An 18,752-nucleotide genomic window follows, 5' to 3' on the forward strand; every position below is an offset into this window, starting at 1 on the left:
TGTAGGGCTGAGACTCCTTTCCATGGGAGGAGCTGGCAGATAGAGGGACTGCATTAGGGTAACAGAGGGTGACTCTGGGGTCCCACATGACCATGTGTATGTGTGGATTACTGGCCAGCACTCAGTTCCTCAATGTAGGGCCATAGATCAAAACTGCTTGGAAGGGAACTTGACAGCCATCTAGCCAATTTCCCCATCCAAGTAAGCATCAACTTGCCTTACATCATTCCTGACAAATGTTTGCCCAGCCTGACCCAGAGGCTCCCATTGCTGGTAAGGACTTTAGCATGCAGTCTGTCCTGGTGTTTTGTGGTTCTATCTGCTAAAAAGTTTTCTTTTGTCATGGCAGCTCTGCTGACTAAAGCTGAGCACTTCTGAGGTGTTCTGAGGTGGAGAACAACTGCCTCTCTCCTTAGAGCACCTCCCATGTGCTCTGTCCCCATATTTCCTCATAGTCTTCATTTCTGGAACAAAGAACTCCAGCACTTCTTTCTGTAGGCTGCTTGCACATCCTTCTCTCCATGCTTGTGAAATGTAAGGGGGATTATATGTGCTTCAAACTTGTTAGAGGTGATAGTTGTGCCTCTGGTGAGTGGGATAATAAAGCTGCTAGAGCTCACCCTGTTACAGGGCAGTCATTTCTCAAGTGAAGACCAAGCCAAAACTTGCATTAACTTTTTTGGTGTCTGGGAAAGTTACCAAAAACTGTATTTAAGTTTTAATGAACTTGAGGAACAAATGAGAAGGCTTCTTTCTCACACTCAAGAAGATAACGAAGGTACCAAGAGAGACTTAATCCAGTTTCCAGGCTATTTCCTCTTCCATAGATGTTTTGAGATGCTTTGAGTTCAGTGTCAGAAGTTTCAGATGTTGTTCTGTGGAGGGTCATGTCACAGTCCTCCTGTTTCTTTTCCTTGGGAGCTGCTGGCAAATCTCAGTGTGGTTGATGCAGTCTCTGGTGAGCACAGGGGCACTTATATGAAATTCATCTCGTCTGCTGCTTGGTGACAGGACTCAGCACCCTGCTGCAGTGTGATAACCCAGATTGGCTTTGCTGCTTTCCAGTGCAAAGGCAGAGGATGTGGGAGTGCAGAGCACCAGCAGTCACTTCTCTGCAGCGAGTGCCTCTCTGAGCACAATGAGAGCGTGACAGGGGCTGCTGCAGAGGGCTGGGAAGGTGCATCCTGTGCACAGCAGCAACTGCTGCTCTGACAGTGCACAAGTGTCAAATGAGCTGTGCTGCAGACAGGTGCTGCCACATATTGTGGTCTCTGGAGTTTGTCTTCATAGTGTGGTTGATGTCAGAACTGTAGCTTTGTTTGTGGCAACTTCTAGCTCTAGAGATCTGCTTAATCTGCTCCCTTCAGCAGCACACCTGAATGGTCACCCTTCAGTGTTTTGTGTGCTCATCTCAGCATTTCAGAGTGGCATCTGAAATCAATGTGATTTGAGTGGCAGCTGCTCTGTCAGCATTACAGAGATAACCATGAGCAAGGTTACTCCAGGGTGGAAGGACTTAGAACCACTGCATGTGAACAAACTGCTGCCTGGGAAGGAAGAGGTCTTGCCTCAATGCTCACTCTGGTTCAGCTTGCTTTAAAGGTCTGCATAAGTAGTTTCACACTTCATCTTTTCTTTTGTGACAACTGCGATGTTCTGAGATCATCCTGTCCATGGCAGGGATTCTCAGGTCCTGGGCTGAAATTTGCAACATGGCAAAGAAGAGTTTACCATCCAAATATCCAGTGGCAACAGGTGTGGTAGGAAATGAGGCATAGCAAAAGAAGAGCCATGGCAGAGTCACAGCAAGGGCTCAAATGCTCTCAGTGGCAGTTCTGGCAAACCCAGCTGTAGCTGTACTTTTCCTCCCTTAACTGGTATTTTAAATAGTGTCCATCCCAGCTGTTCCTTGGAAGGATGATGGTGCCTCGAGAGCAGAAAGCAGTGATTGTTATTCCTTGATGGATTGTGAGAGAAATGTTCGATTTTGAGAGCCGTGGTGTTGGGATGTGACAGGAGGGTAATTTTCACACTGTATTACTGGCACAGCCATTGCTAAATGCTGCAGGGCCTGGAGGCACACACATAGCAGATTGGAGAAGGGAGAGGTGAAGAAACCATTGCATGAAGCTCATCTAGGGAAGACGAGATTCTTGGGAAAGGGTGTGTTAAAGCTGAGGTTTTAGGAAGGAAGGCCTGTGCTGCCACATTCCTGCTTTGCCACCCTGAAATCATAAGTAGAAGTGTGGGACTGAGTCTCTATAATGTGCAAGTTGTATGTAGGAAGCAAACTGAGAGTTTCTGCTTAATGCCTGCACTTCAGCAGGTGAGTGGAGCCCCTTCTGCAATGTGGATGGATTCCTGTGGACCACAGGTGATGGCAAGCAACAGTGGACAGAGCACAGCACTCTTGTTGATCAAGAGCAGAGCACTCTCAGTGTGTCACAAAGATGCCACTGGTCTATTTCTACAAACACAGTTTCTGTGGAAGTTTCCAGGCTGGGTGTGAGTATAGGGGAGGCAGAACTCTGCTTCTTGAGGCATGTCCTCAGATATGGGAGATACTGATTTCTCCTTTATGCCAGCTGCTGCCTATAATTTAGCTCCTCTTCCTTTCTTGGTGATCAGCCTGTCCCCCATGTTTTATACAGACCCAGCAGCCTGCTCACAGTGGGACTTGTCCATCAGCTTGGTAGCACAGTGCCTGTGGCCCTGGGGCCCTTACCTTGGCAGCCTGAGCTGCTGCAGGAGCTGCAGTACCCAGCAGTGCTGGTGGGAGACTGGCTTCTGCCATCCTCTCTCTTCTTATTGGACTACTCATGTGAGACTGTCTGGAATGTCAACACAGTTGCTTGGGTTGTTGAAAAAGGCTTGAATTATTATAAAATTCCTGGCCTGGTATTTGGCTGATGATTAATTACTTAGGTTTGCGTAGTACTTTGATGTTCCAAATGTAAACCCAGAGCAAGCTGTTACAACTGTGTTGACCTCAGTGAAGTCATCCCAGTCATTCAAGTTGGCACACCTGGTGCTCTGTGGTATTTGTATTCTGTGAAACCAGCATCCAGTCATTGATTTAAGTCTTTCCAGGGACTGGAGGCTGTTAAGCTGTTAATCTTTTTTCCTCTCCTCTATTGATTGCTGGGCCACTTACCAGCAGTGACCTTCTCACCACACCTTTTGACTTTGAGCTTGCTGCCTCTCTGGATTCCTTCTCTGAGCCTTTGCAGTTTGTGGTGTGTTTGTATTGCCACAGTGCTTAGAAACTCCTCTCAGGTTGCTCCATTTCTCTCTAAGTTTTCCCTTCTCTACTCCCCCGCCAGTATCTTGTTGTGTAACTCTCCCCCAGCCAATGTTGTTGGCTTGCATAGATAAATTTCTTGATGCTGGACAATTTGGAGTAACCTTGTGACAAAAAAATCCCCCTCTAAAATGCAGTTGCATTGTCCTCCAGTGATTTGGCAGCTGGTGGGGTTTGCTGGGTGGAGTCCTGGTGCTGGCATGTGCTCTTTCTGCTTGAGAAGAGCAGATTAAGATCATACTTCACTTAAATAAGGCTTCTTCATTTAATGTGGATGGTCAGCAGGCACTCAGGCTGAAAGTAGATTTTGTACTTTAACTTCCAGGTCAGTGGGTTTTTTGTCTTGTTTATGTCAGCAGACAGTAGGCCTTTGTTCAGCAGCACAACTTTTCCACCTCAGCAACGCAAATGCATGTGATGCAGGTCCTGAGTTGTGCAATAAACTCGAGGATATATATTGTCTGTTCCACTTCAGGACTTGATTGTGTGCCCTATTGACCAGCAATAAAGCCAACAGTATGGAGGTAGTTACTTATTTATTTTGGCTTTTCCATCTGCTGTTGCCTGTGTGGGGAAGAAAAAGGCCATAAGTACTTGGAAAGTGAAAATTTTGCTTTAGAGAGGTGGTCTTGGTAACTTGTGCAAGCTGGATAATTTAATTGCATTAGTTTTAAATTAGGAATTTAATTTAGTAATTGTGTAATTTTGTTGCTAAGGAAGGACAGGGTTAAGGTCAGGGTAGTCATGAGCACAAAAGTTGAAGGATTAAGGTGTCCAGATGAATGTCCTGTTGGAGTCCCAATCACAAAACAACTCCTTGGAATCCCATCTTTGCAGGGGTTGGTGTTTGCTGGCACCTTCCTCTGCAAAGGCTGGAAAGGCAGGAGGGGAGGCCCCATCCCTCTCTGATGCTGGGCCTTTTCCTGAGCCCCTGTGGAAGTTGTGGGCACTTGCCAGTAGAGCCATGAGCATTCCCACATGGATGGGGTCATACACCCCACACAGAGCACGACACTCCTCCCTGCCCAGCTCTGACCTGCTGCTCTGTGCTGCCAGGGCAGAGGGGTGAAGGGAACCTCCATTCCCTCCCTTCTCCAATCTGGCAGTGCCTCACTGCTCCAGTGAGGCTCTGCTCAGCCTGGGGCCAGCTCTCCTCCCTATTTGTTCTGTGAGTCCCTGCAGAATTCCCTCCATCCAGATCCTCTTGGACTTTGTTCCCAGCAGAAAATCCTGCTCAGGCTTCTTGGAACTAAGGCACATTCGTCTAACTCAGAATTGCTGTTTCCTGGGAAGTTCTGAAGCTCTAAAGATTGTTTGGCTTGCTTTTTTTTTCTTTTTTTCTTTTTTTTTTCCCTGTAATCTGAATGAAATAATGTTTAAAATTTCCTGTGAGGACAGTGTGTCTCAGATTTTGAGTTTTAGAACTGTTTTGCTCTGGGATTTACGAATTATTGTTTTGAGTTATATCCATTTCAAGTTGTACTGCTTATGCTTCCTGTTGATTTGCTAAGTAAAGCCTAGTAGCAGACCACAGTACATGTATTATATTTTTAAAATGGTAGTTACTTTTCTTTTTAATCAATAAGAACAGCAGCTGCTTAATATGATTGAAACATATCTATTCCTAGAACAGGAACTGCCTTGTTTGCAATGTAATGAGAATCTGGCACTGCCATTACAACACCCAGCAATGGCTTAATCTAGAACACTGGGTAACATTTTATTATGGAGTAAAGAGCAATCCATCTTTATGAGCTGAAAAGTAATAAAATACTTCACTGTTTTTATCATGTTAGGACAAGGTAATAATGGTGCATGTGGAATAAAGACCTCTTAAGATAAAATTTGGAAGTTATGGAATGGAGCTTCTGAGCTGCCAGAAGCAAAGCTGTTCCAAGGAGCTTTGGCAGGAACTTTTATCAATGTTCTTTCAAAAAACAAATTAAAGAAAAGGTCTGTTCTTATATGAAGTTCTTCCCAAGAAGTTGTTTTGCTGGGGTTTTTCTGCTGTCCTGCCCCAGCAAAGGCCTCTTCATCGCACTCCTGAGCACTGTCAGTAGAGAAGTCTTGGATATTCTTACTTAAACCCAAGACTCCATAGTGAAAGTCCTGAAAATCCCCTCACTGCACCAGCTGCCCTTCCTGCTCTGCACTGCTTGTGGCACATCATGTCAGGTGTGAGGGAATTTGGGTAACCCTCCTTGTCCTGAGGCAGGAATGTGCTGCTCAGCTGCTGACCCTCCTGCTCCTGGCAGGGGACAGGGCAGCCTGCTCTCCCTGCTGCGCTTCATGGAGCCTTCTCCACCTGCAGCAAATGCCAAATGTCACCGTGCCTGTTTCTCTTCTCCAAAGTGCTGCCCAAACATTCAGCACAAGTAAGTTCCAAAAAACCCCCCAGGGATGTCCTGAGCAGGGAGGATGGCTTGACTGCATGACTGGAAGGCTACAAAATTAATGGAGCCAGAGTTTCCTTTCCTGTCCTGCTTTACATAGAAAGGGGTTGTCTGGTGGGTGGGCTTTGGCTGCACTTCTGGAGGAAGGAGTTCCTGTGGTTACCTTGCAGCCTTTGTCACTGCAGACACTGCTGGGAACCCATGGTTTGGGGAACCAAATTCCAGTGTGGATCCCAGCACAGGTGAAGGGTGTATCAGTCTTAAATTCATGCACTGTGCAGTAATGTAAATGAACTGATACTGCAGAAACAGCTTGTTTGTTATAAACAAATATGTTCAGTTTGGGAGTAGCATCCACAGTGGAGGAGCAGATTGAGGCTATGGAAGAATTTATACCCTAGGCCAAGATCTGTGTCTAGCTGTGTCTAGCTGTGTCCAAATTGATTCTTTATGCATGTATGAGAATGTCTTTGCTTATTCTTAACTGGTGTTTCATATACCACTGTTCACTGGGTTTATACTGAAAGTGGCTCTGGGAAAGGCAAGGCAAAGGCTGGGATCTGGGAGACAGCACAGCTACGTGTGATATTAAAAACTGCAGGGAAATCCCAGTGAAATGCAGGCAGCAGGGAGCTTGCCCACGAGTAGGGAACAGATGTTTCATTAGCAGGGAAGCCTGAGGAAAACTGAGCCTTGTTAGGAGAAGGATGTTCCCATTGTTGATGGCAGCAGAGAGGGTTCAGTGGATGTGTGTGTTTGGCTGCATTTTAGAGCTTGCAGAATCCAGATAAGGGCTGTGAGCTTGTCAGTAGGACAGGCCTGAGATTTGAGGGTCTAATGGAGACTCTGTCCTTCTGTGACCACTGCCTGAGCCAGAGAAGCTCCAGATTTAGAAGGAATGTGTGGTGGAGAAGAGTCAGGGCTGACATGGCTATAGGATGGTTTCAGGGAGACAGCCCTGCTGCAAACAGGGAGTTTAACCAGAGCTGCAGGAGTGTGCCAAGAATTCTGCATGGGGTTCAGTCCAAAAAATGGGCAGGTGCCAGAATAGGGCTGGGAGGAGGAATGAGGGACAGAAAGCCTGGCAGATGAGGAAAAACCAAAAGAGAGGAATTAGTTTTGTCTACAAAACAGCCTGGGAAAGAATGGGACGTCTCTCTGTAAACACTTCAATGCCAAGTAAATACTAGAGGGGTAGAAAAGTCCTTTGTAATAAAAATCAATGCTGGCACAAGGACAAAGTGGTACAAATTTGCTATTAATAAACTTAGTCTGGAAATTAGATTTTCAACCACTGGAGTGAGATTGTGGAACAGTGTCTCAAAGGGAGAAATGGGAACCAAGGGAGCTTTGTAAAGGAGCCTGAGGATCCTGCAGTAGCAAGTTTTCTCTCTGACAGTCTCATTTCATTTCATGCCTGCAGATGCCTTAGACAGCCTGACCCAACCAGGAGGATGACTTGCAGAAGCAGGTGAGACAGCTGTAATCAGGAATCAATAGCCAAGGTACAAATCAGCTGCAGGAGAGGAGAGTTTCAGAGTAGCTGAGTTCTGCAGACATTTGGTTTTGACTGTATGTAGTGGTTGGATTCTGTGAGTCCTACATCTATAGTCTGCAGGGAGAAGGGATTTTCTTTCACTTTTCTTTTTCTGCAGTAATTGAAAAATGGAGTTAGAGACTTATTATTCTATAGAGACAAAAGTTTTCTCCTCAGTTGTCCAAACAATGCCTGTTCAGCTGTGACAAGAATATCTTTGTTCTATGCTGTCGTAGGATGTTTGCCTTAGCAACACAGAGGCATTTGGAGAAACTGCCTACATACAGTCTTGTCTCTTGGCAAATAGAAGAGGGGAATACAACAAATGCTTCTCACTAAGAAATTGAAAGCCTCAAGAAATCATAATTGAGATGAATCTATCTCCTTCTGAGACTTCTCCCAAATTCTTTTGTACTTTCTGTCAATTTAACATAGAGAATAATCTGTATAGGGGATAGTCAACACAAACAACATGTTTTTTTCCTTCCTCTGCCGCTTCATTCTTCCTCTCCTTTCCCTCACATCATAAATGAAACTATGGAAGGTGCTTGTGTTGTACTGGTTTTGTGCCTTTTCTTTGTAATTCTCTTAGTTAATGTATGAAACTTTTGTCCATTGAGGGGCTATTTTTATTATATTAGTTCCAGCAAACAGCAGTAACAGAAACAAAAGGCTCAAATCTCACATGCCTTCCCTTTTTGCTACTGTGTGCTCCAAACCAGAGCAGTGGATGTAATCAACTGTAGTGGATGTGAGAGAGGACTGAAAGAATTTGGGAAAATTAGCAGTTGTAAACTTGCTAGTTTTGCCCTGAGTACACACTCAGTTTTGAAGTTTTCAGGGGTTTGCAGGTGTTTGAGATGAGAACAGAGGATCCTCAAGAGTTTGTGTATTTCTGTAAATCCCTCAGCTACGGACATTCCAGAGTGGCACTGCCCTTGGAGTAATGGAAGATGTTTGGAAAATGTTTTCCATGTCTCTTTATCTTGTGTCACTGCCACATCTCTCTGCTGCCTGTAGGACTGAGCCACAAAATCTTGTTTAGCCTGGTTTACACAACCACAGGGCTGCCCTACAGACCTGGGAGCTTGTGAAAGCCATCAGTGGGTGTCAGACCCCACCCTCAGCTGGATGAAGAGGCAGCTGTGGAGCAATCCAGGCAGACTTCTCCAGTAAGAGGAGGGTGAATGGTGTTTGCTGCTTTGTACCCATAACTGGGTTGAAAGAAATTTCAAGGTGTTTTTTCTCAATTTACCACATTTCCTACTTATCCAATCAGAATGACCTGCTCAGCTCCTCCCTCAAGCTGAGTTTCATTTTTTCTACTGGTGCCAGGGTGAGGTGAGGGTCCTTGTAATGAGGTTCTCCTCAAACCTGTCCAGTTCTGGTTGCATCAGCCTCAGTTGGACAGTAAGTGAAGCAGGGTGGAGTATGTAAATCCCCAGAGGTGTGTTCATAAATCCCATTGAAGGAACTCAGAACAGTTTCTTCATTCAAAACAGAGTTTGGATTGTGTTGCAAAAGATAAATTGAAAAACACAGCTACAGTTGCCCTGCAATCTGAATTCTCATATTCATGATTGTCAGGATGTTTCCATTGAAGGGGTAAAATCCCTGCATTGAATAATGAGAGGCCTTTGTCCTAGAAGTTATGTCCCCCATTTGAGTCTCAGGACATTAGTGCAGCTCTGGTGCAAAGGACACCCCATCTCCTGTCCTGTGCTCCCACCAGCTGTTCCTGTCTCCTGTTCTTTGTGCCAGTGCAGTTGGTCACTTGTGCTGAGATGGTTTCTTCCTGCTTTGAAGGAAAGGTGAAGAACTAAAACAAGCTCTGCTGTTATCCATAAGGCATTACGAGCCTGGTGCTACTTCTGTAGTGCAGAGTTCCAACACCCAATGGATTGGACCTTGCCACTTTCTCTGAAAGACAGGCCAGCCCTGGGGATTTATAAACACCCTTCCATGTGGCAGGAGGGAACTTGGCACAATTCTGTGGCTCAGTTCAGATTCAAGTGATGTGTGCCTGTTCCTGAAATGTGTCAGTTATAACCAGTGCCATGTCATCAAATTTTATACCACTTAGTTGTGGAAGTATCTGAGGGGGAGAATCTTGGTCATTTTGGATGTGGAAGGTCTCCCATGCTCAGTTCAGTCACTGCTTGCGGTCTCAGTGTGAGGTTGCAGCAGATCAAAAGAAGGAGTAGATGGCATTAGAAGATGGATTAATGAAATGGGGGAGAAGGCAGTGGGGATTAACCCCATCTTTCCTTTTCCTGGCTATACCTGGACTTCTAAGTTTTGGTAATACAGAGCTCAGTGCCCAGCTGGGAAGTATGGCCCAGCTCCTAAGGAAGAGGCAGATTTTAATGTCCACTTCTCTGCCTAGGATTATGGATACTGACACTTCTTTTGTACACCTGACTGCAAGAGAGTCCGGGCAGCAGTCAGCAGGGTGCAGAGGTGGGATATAAATGTAGCTGAACAATCAGGAAGGACAAGAAGGAAGAGATGCTTGTATGATGCTGCAGTCTGTGTTCAAGGCAGTGGTCCCAGACCTTGGAGAGGAAATCCGTTCAAGGAAGTGAACTAACGTGATGTAATATCCTGAAAAGAACTGTTCAAATCAGGAGCTACTCCAGCCTCAGTGTTGTGCCTTTTGTTCTGACTCCTCTGTGCTGCTGCTGACCAGGAGAAGCGGTGCAGTCCCTGCAGGCATTTCCCTTTCATTTCACTGGCTCAGGGTAAGGGATATCACACAGAGACAGGCCATCATCTGGGAAAAGTTGAGTTCAACTGCAAATGTCATGGAAGATCACCGTGATAGTTGTGTGAGGTGCTTCTAGCCTGTTACTATGAAGGTGTAGTCCTTCTTGTTTTACCCATTTTCTGAGGGCTTTACACCTTCACAGTTCATTTTGACACCTGGTAAAGCATCTGCAGCACAAACCCTCAGTGTGACCTGTTACACAGCCTTGATCTGCAACACACCTGTAATTTTCCACCTTCAAACCATACTGCTGGGGTTAATGGTAGGGGCCTCTTGCCAAGTGACTCAGGCCCTGCCAGGTGCCTACCCAGCTCTGATAAAATCTCTGCCAAACAGTTTGGAGGAGCCCTTGCTCTGATCATCCCAACTCATGTGGGTGTTGTCTCCACACCCCTGGCTCAGCTGGCAGGCATCTCACTTGAAGCTGACAGCTCACATCTAGCTCCTGGGCTTTTCAGTGGCTGTACCTGAATGAGAGAGATCCAAGAGCTACATTTATGATGTAACACACAATGTCCTAGGTTGTGGAGCATCAAAGAGATTGGTGGGGTTTTTTCATTCTAAGTGACAACAGAAACAATAGCCAGATTATTTGGGTTTTGGTTTATTTGTTTCTGGGTTCTGCCACTGTTCTGTGCTGAGCTTGGCCTGTGTTGGGGATGGTTTACCTCTGTGTGAAGTATTTAATGACTGATGTGGTAAGTGACACTTGTGACCAGTGGCCTTTTCCTGGCTGCTGAGGGCTGTTAAGTGCTTGCCCATGGTGCAGGTGTTCCTCAGGTGCTGGGTGTACATCAGGAGTTAGTCTCCTGCAGCTTGGGCACAGGTCTGGTTTGCAGAAGTGCTTCTTCACGTCTCTCTGGCAGAGTAAAGGCGTCTCATAGCACTTACTAATTAATTTTTCATCTGTTTGATTTTTCCTCCCTGACAGAGTGGTAGAGAGACACTGTGGCAGGATCAGTGCTGCCCAGCATGGAGTGGGGATGAGACTGCAGCAGTTTGCAGCAAAATGGTGCTGTATTGACTTTGTGTTGATTCACTCCAAATATTTATTACTCACTTGCACTGTTTGTTTCTGTGTGAGCAGGGAAAGAAGTGGAGAACTGTGCTTTATATTAATTTTAATTGGTGCAGTTAATTGCAGAGTTCTCTGAAAAGTGGATGTATTCCCTTTCCTAGTGTTCCTTCCCCCATTAACCTAAGTATAGGTGAAACCTTTGACTCTCTAAAGTCAAAGTATCAGCAAAGTGTTGTTACTGTTTTGTCTCTCAGTTCCATGTGTAATGAAAGGAAACAAATCCAGCCTTACCTCTGTGTCTGAAACATAAGGGTTGGTCAGAAAAGAACCAGGAAGTGGGACAGAAGCACCTTGATGCTTCCCATTATGCCAAAGCATTCTCACTCCTCCAGGTTCCCTCTGCATGGAAGGGAGCCTTACAGAGCATGGAATTTCAGTGCCTTTCTCCTGGATGGAGGGTCAGGGTGCTGAATTGGAAGAACTTACCTACAAAGACACTTTTTTACTCAGGGCATCAGGACAGAATTCCCCAATCACTGTCAACACTGAGTCATTGCTGGAGACCTCTGTGACCTCCACCACCAGGCCAGTGAGGGGCAGGAAGGTGCCTTGTGGGTTTGTGGTGAAAGTGGCCCTTCACCCCTTACAGTGACAGCACTGCGAGTAAGGACATGGCACAGGTGAGGTGTCAGACAGCTCAACCTCAGTGGTGGCTGCTTGCTGAAGCTAGGCTTGAACCAGACAGCTGCAAGTCACCAGAGTCTCAGAGATGAGGGGGTTTGCTTTTGAAGGCTTTGGGCCAGACTTTTCTCAGATAAGAGGGACTAGGTGAGACCCAAAGGACAGAAGTCTTCCTGAGTGCCACTGTTCCTGTTCATTTGTAGCCAGAAGAACATTTAGATGTCTTCATAGACATGAGGATTGCCACAGTTGCCCAGCTCTGGTCTCTCTTCTGCAAGGTATTGGTTGCGGGACCATACATTGCAATCACTCTGAAAATGAAGCCAGCACTGAGTAAGACCTGCTGGTTAAGCACTGAGTCATGGAGGGAACATGTGGCAGCAGTTTCTCAGAACTCCTCCTGGTTTAAGTTGTAGCAAAGAATTCTGCCTGTGGTTGTAACTGTGCCAAGGGTTCCTAGATTTGTGCTGCTGTAGTGTACAGGCAGCAGGAACAGCCACCCCAGGTATTGGTGACAGCTGTTGTCAGTCCTGGAGTCAAGGGCAGAGCTGCAAAGGGGCTGTTTCATACCTCTAGGAAGCTCTGCCTTTAGTGTCATGTGCTTCCTCCCATTGTGTGCTTTTCTAATCCTTGATGGGCCTAGCAGCAGCCTGCTGGAGGTGTCTTGTGCAATTGGTTTTGGCCACCCTGAGGAGGTTTGTCTTTGTCTTTGCACAGGATGATTCAGTGAAGGTGCCAGGAGAGAACAGTTTGACCAAACCCTTCATCAGAGACTGAGAGCAGTAATTTCTTGTTGAGTTGCATGAAATACCCACGGTCCTAGAAGTTAAAAGCTTTTCAGGAAATGCTGTTGTTCATGTGGTCCTTTCCCGTTCTTGTTTTTTCCTCTTGTCTCCCCCAGGAGGTTTTTTTTGCCACAAGAGACCCAAGAAGATGTTTCTACTCCTTTCACTGATGATCTCTTTCCTTGCCTTTCCTTTTGTCCTTGCCTCAGTCCCCCTGAGGCAGTGGGGTCTCAATCCCCAGCTGTCAGGATTAGCACTGTGCAGCATTCAGGCTCCTTGCAGTTTTCCACACACAGTATTTTAATTCCCTTCCTTCACACCCATTTTTGGAGCACACTTCTAAGGCCTAACTCTAAGACCAGCACCAGTGAGAGCAGTGGGAGGATGCTCCAAGGAGAGCAGCAATGTCCTCACCTGGTGCTGGGGTGAAGGAACACGTTAGTCCCTCGTGCCACATCGGCCCAGTGACAACAGGAGTCCAGGAACGTGCATCCTGAGAAGATAAACGTGTGCTGGTTGGTTACACAAATAGTAGTTGCAGCTTCTCAGAGTGGAAGGATTGATGTGTGTATGGACTTCCAAGAAACCATTAAACAGTGTTTGAACAAAGCCAGCACATCTGAGAGAAAAGGATTTCAGAGCTGGATTGGAAGCTGGTAGTGACTGCATGACTGTGACCTTGTTAAAGGTAAACCTAAATAAAAAGAAGACTATCCCAGCTAATACTGTAGCATATAACTTAAGAAAATTTAAAAGACTTCCTGAGTTAAACTTGGCAAGTGTTGTGTAAGAAAACAATATTAGAATTAGGTCTTCTTTAAAAACAGTTGCAAAAAAGTGTGATTTGCCCTCAAGAAAGAGTTATCTTCATAAAAGCTGATCATTGTTCCATGGTGAAGACAGCATTAGGAACAAAAAAGTGAAATCAATGTGGAAGGGGAGGGTGAGCTGAGCACAGTTAATATAAATTAGAAATGAAGTGCAGAAAACTAGAAATGAAAAGGAAAATGTAAAATTATCCCTGGCCGCTATCTTCAAGGGCACTGAAGAATTTAAACATTCTGCTTGAAACAGAAAAAGGAATTGTGTAAGGTCTCTTTGAAATGGAAATGCTGCAATTGTTAATGATTATGAAAATAAGTAGAAGCATTTGGTAAGTATTTCTGATCCATGTTTGGATGACAGCAGAATAATACACTAGACTCACAGGAGGACAATGAATTAATTTCTCAATTATTAGGCACCAGGGGAAAAAAAGTATTATAAAATACTAACAAGTAATGAGTATTTTAGAAAGTACGTGTTCAGATAACGTGCAGGCAAAAGCCCCAGCAGAGGTGTTGAGAGGACAGGTGTCATGGGGTAGCAGGTAGGTGGTGTGCATGTAGCAGTTCTTAATAGTGAAAATAGTGAATAGTGGAAATCCAGGATGCTGAGGTTTTAATGTGCCAAAGGAAAAACTGGATTAGAAAAGGAAAACAATCATGTGGGGAGTTCAGAGTGAAGGGCTCCTTCCCTGGCTCCCTCTTTCTCTGTGGGCTTAGGGAGAAGCCCTGAGGGAGATGACCCTTTTGTGTAGTTGCTGGATTTACAGCCTCTCGTGACTCTTGCAGGACAGAATGACAAGTCAGCTTCTTTAGGAATCATGGAATCAAATAAATAATTTTTAGAAGTGTCTGGACCAAGAAAAGCCCCAGAGTGTTTCTGACTTGAGAGAGAAGTGGGCTGGCTGAGGTTCCTGGCCACCATTCCCCAAAGCAATGTGCATTTTGGGTTCACTAGTACTGGAGGTGATCCCATGCTGTTTATTCCTGGATGTTCTGTCTACCACCGAGTTTAGCTCCTGCTTACATAGGAATTAATTTCCCATGGAAAGGTTCTAAATGATGATGCAGGTGCTGAAAACAGTAATTCCTCCTCAGATGGGCGAGGAAGGGGGCATGGAGTCTGTACAGCCTGGAGCCTCCCTCTGAAGAAAAGGTCTGCTTGCAAGTGAGCTTCTGGGCTTGCCATGGACTGTCCAGCTGCAGGCTTGGGTACTCTGGAGCAGCCTGTGAACTGAGGGAGTTTTCCCACCTTCATACCTGCTCCAGGACAGGATTTCCAAGATGAACTCCAGGAGAGTTCTGACTGCTGGCTGTGTCTCCACTGGGGCACTACCAGGGGCTTCCCTGCTATGGGCTGGAGGCCTGGATGAGATCTGGCAGCCCAGACTGCTCCTGCAAAACAAACTGGAGCATAAAAGGGTGAAATGCTGCCCAAGCATGAAGCTCCAGAGATACAAGACAGACATGGCTGGGTGCTGCTTCCAAGCCAAGGCTGTTGAGCTCCTCACTGCAAAAGGGTGTAGCAGGAAAGGGAAACCTCATCAAAGGAACAGCCTTTGCCTGCTTGTCTCCCTTGCCAAGAAAGCAAGGCCAAGGGTGAAGCATTACACTGTTCACATGCTCATTCTGCTTTCAGTTGTATGACAAAAGATATTTATTGTATTTTTAATATATAAATATATGCACAGTCCTCCACCTCCTCATCAGCTTTGTCTTGCAGCTTCTTGATGGCAGAGGTGGTAATTCCACTTTATGTCCTTACTGCTGCCTTGCTAGGAAGGTAATTTGGTTTTTCTTAAAACACTGGAGTGCTTTTCCCTGAACTGTTATTTAATGTGTATTTTTCAGATGTACTGACATCTCCAGTGAGTGTTTCATAATTTAAAAGTAAATTATTTTTTCTCAGTCTTCTAGGAAATGCCAGTACCTGTGAATATCAGATAGAGAGGCCTTTGTGTGTTCAGTTAGCTCTGAGATAGGGGCATTCAGTTTCTGTACTCTTGAACTTTGCACCTGGTATTATTCATTTCCATTCATTACAAATGAGCTTCTCAGCCTAATCTTTTGTTCCTATTATCAGGCTGGTGTCTGTAATGTTGATGTAAAAGCAATATTAATTATTGGATGAATGGTAGGAGCTAGAAATTGAATTACAAATGGAATTATTAGTATTTATGGAAGCTTAATTATGCTGTAATGTTTTGTAGACCTGCATTGGAAAAGATCTGTGCCACACAAGGAATGTTTTTCCTGGTGCAGCTTTACATAATCAATTCTCAGTATCTCAAGCTTTCAGTAGATGATTTTTAGATGCAGTTTTAGAGCCCAGTGCTGCTTTTTCTGTGCAGGGTGAGGGAGAGGAGTGAGCTTGGGGGCCCAGCATGTCCTTATCTTCTGGGGGTGGGAATGCAGTAAATGAAACCCGTTCAGGGAAACTCTTAATCTCTCTCCATTATCTGTCTGATCTAGCAGAGATCCCATGTTATGCAGATAAAATTTTCCAGGAATCAGTAGCTTCTGCATCTGGGAAGTAACTTCAGTCCTAAAACTTCTTTGGCAATAGCTACTTGGAGGATGTTTTTAGGGGCATACTGGGAGCATGACAGGCTGTTCCATCTGTTTGCAGAGCAGTTGCAGGCTGTGAGCAGAAGAGGAGATGGGAGGGTACAAATGACTTCTTCAAGGGTATTGCCAAAGCTGGAAAATAGAGCTCGGAAATACCTTTTAAAATACCTCCTTGGGTGTTAGCTCTGCATCAGTCTTTGCATGTCCTTACTGGCACTGTGAGGCTTGGGGTGCTTACAGTGCAGAAATCCATAAAAATGAAGCTCCAGATGTCAGCCACAAGCTTTGCAGTTTCTGAAGCATTTCAGCACTTCTTAAATATCTGTGTTTCTGTTTCCAGAATATTTTATCTTATTCTTTTAGCAGTTGTTGGGTTAGAATGTGAAGACGATATTTTTCATAATAATCACATGAAAACTGATAATAGAAAATAACTTTTTAAATGTAATTCTCCTATTTAGCACTCCCCCAGTAAAAATTATGTTATTCAGAAGAAAAAGCCAGAAAATGGAAGTACTCCAGTTTATCTTCTAAGACCTGTTATTAGTGAATCTGAATGAGTGCTGTGCTGCAGGCTCCTGCCGTTTTTCCAGCTGCAATGTGACTGCTGCCTGCTTTATGCATTTTGCACTTTGCACACTGGGCTTGTCTTTCAGTCACTTCTTTACCTGTTGCTGTTGACAAACTGACAGGACTGACAGATTAGCTCTGCTGCAGAGGTACCTGTCATTGCAGAGGTACCTTGGAGCTATTGTTTCCTTCATCCATTATAGATGGGGGCTCCAAGGACATTCTTATTGTTCAGTGACTCACAGACCATGATTTGTATCTGCTCACTAATTCCCTGTACGTGGGCTGTGCATTCTCAAGTGGTTCGTGCAGTGTGACCCTGGCCTGGGTCACTGTAAAGCCACATTTAATTTAAACAAGGCTACATTCAGCTGGCCAGAGTGTGTGTTTGGAGTTTAAACTCATGGTGGTTTCCTCCTGCCTCCATGGGGCTGATTACCACACATTCCTTTCTTTTAATTTCAGCCCTCTGCAGTTCTAGGAAAAGGTCCTTGATTAAGTACTGAGAAACCAGTCTATTTGTGGGTCTAATTTTATTGCTTCAATTACATTACTGTATGCTAAATATAGGAAGGCACCAAGCAAATCCCAGATCCAGGGCAGAACAGGGTGTTCAAGAGCACTGTTCAAGTTTAAATGGCATGGTTTGGGCCTCTGTTTAATTCTAGCTAATGAACCAATTTCTGACAGAGCATAAATGAGCACATCTACATTGATTTATAGGCAAGAAGCTGGGTCATCAGTTTGGCACAGCTAAAAATGAGCCCAGTGCTCAATTCTCTGCTTCCTGCTCCTAATTGAAGGGAGCAGAGATAAATAGTGTGTCATGCTGGTGAAGTTCAGAAGTCCTGGAGGGACAGCAGGGCGCTTCAATCTCTAAGCTGGTGCTTAAGAACCTGAAAATCAGAGAGAGGAAAATGTTCAGCAGCCCGTAACCTGATTTGTTGCTCACTCTATATTGCTTTCTGTGCTATTCCCTGGATGGGTTTTTAATATCCCTAAAATCCATGTAAGATAGCAATGAAGCCTGCTTGTCTCCCTGAGCTGGGCGTGTGGCCTTGGCATGGCAGGGACCTCCAGCATCCCATGTGCCCAGGCAGACTGGAACTTTCCTTCCATCCAGCAGCTGAAAGAAGCACCCAACAGACACAAAACCAGAGCATGGAATGCTTGCAGTAGGTGAGAGACTGAGTGCAGTGGAGACAGAGCCTTATCTGTGAGCTGAGCAGCTCCTGTATCTCGGGGAGCAGCTCCTGGGCAGCCCCTGGTGGTATCGGGCCAGGCCCTCCCGGGGTGGCAGCGCCACTCGGAGCCGCTGCCAGGGACCTTCATCACCCACCCCCGGCTCAGGGCACCAGGCTGCTGAGTGCCCAGCTGAGGCATACATAGGCACACAGGTGGCACACCTCCCAGCACAGCTGGCACGGCATTTCTTGTATTTTCCAGCCAGGTCAGGCTTGAATTCTATAATAACTGTGTGGATTCTCAGCCAGCTGCACCACTGACTGCAAACTCTGCAGTAGGATTTCTCCCTCTGTTCATGACTCCGTGCTGCTGCCTTCTATTTCTAGGACAGCTTGTGGGGAACCCTAAAACAAACTCGTTCTGGTTCCTGTTTTCCTTTTTTCTGTGCTCAAGGCTATTCTCACATTCCTCACTGCTGATGACTGCTCAGTTTTCCTGAGTCTCATTCAGGGTGCTCTACCTACAAGCCAGATACTTGTCATCTCTAAAAGATGTTTGTTTCCACAGAAGAATAGCAATGAGGTTACTGTGTGCTCCCTTCACAGTCAGCCAGGCTGGGAGAAGTCCAAATATCCAATCATCCCTTGGAATTCATAATACTTGAAGATAAAGCAGCCAAAAATAGTTTCTATAAGCTGGATGGTTCTATAACTTTCTGTGTTTATCTAACAAGAAAAAGTTAAGAAGTACAGTAGGTCATGCACTAAACTGAGCAAGATCATGGGGCATGTAGGGGCTCATGGAGATGAGCTTATTGGTTATTTATTCGATTAACTTAACCTCTCTCTGTTTGAGAATTACCTTCTTGCATTGCTCTTACATTTGCTTTGATAAAAGGAAAACCAACCCAGCTGTACAGTGAGGCATTAAGAGATGCTAAAAAGATTCTTTTGGGGAGAGGAGGGGGGAGAGAGGGGAGTTTGCTCAGCTCTGCCAGAGCCTTATTTTTTCCTGCCTTCCAAGAACAGGCTATGTTCCATCCCCTGCCGCCCCCTCAGCTGGTGCTGGGAAGAGCAGCTGAGTTTAGCTCACTGTTCCTGGAAGTCACTGAGACAAGGAGCAT

General features: G+C 45.4%; 1 protein-coding gene across 3 annotated transcripts in view; it reads left to right on the top strand.

Moving 5' to 3' along the window:
• The window catches only part of MAPKAPK3 (MAPK activated protein kinase 3), a 119,731-nt gene that overhangs the window by 3,118 nt on the left and 97,861 nt on the right, over positions 1-18,752 (top strand). For 2 of the 3 annotated variants that reach the window (XR_015274887.1, XM_086845665.1), the window contains exon 2: positions 7,118-7,165. The exons of the other annotated variant lie outside the window; for it this stretch is intronic. The gene's annotated coding sequence lies outside the window, so the exon portion shown is untranslated. The remainder of the gene's footprint in view (positions 1-7,117; positions 7,166-18,752) is intronic. 3 annotated transcript variants of the gene reach the window in all.

This window comes from Cyanistes caeruleus, chromosome 11 (genome assembly GCF_971803275.1).
Source record: "Cyanistes caeruleus chromosome 11, bCyaCae1.hap1.1, whole genome shotgun sequence".
Lineage (NCBI taxonomy): Eukaryota > Metazoa > Chordata > Aves > Passeriformes > Paridae > Cyanistes > Cyanistes caeruleus.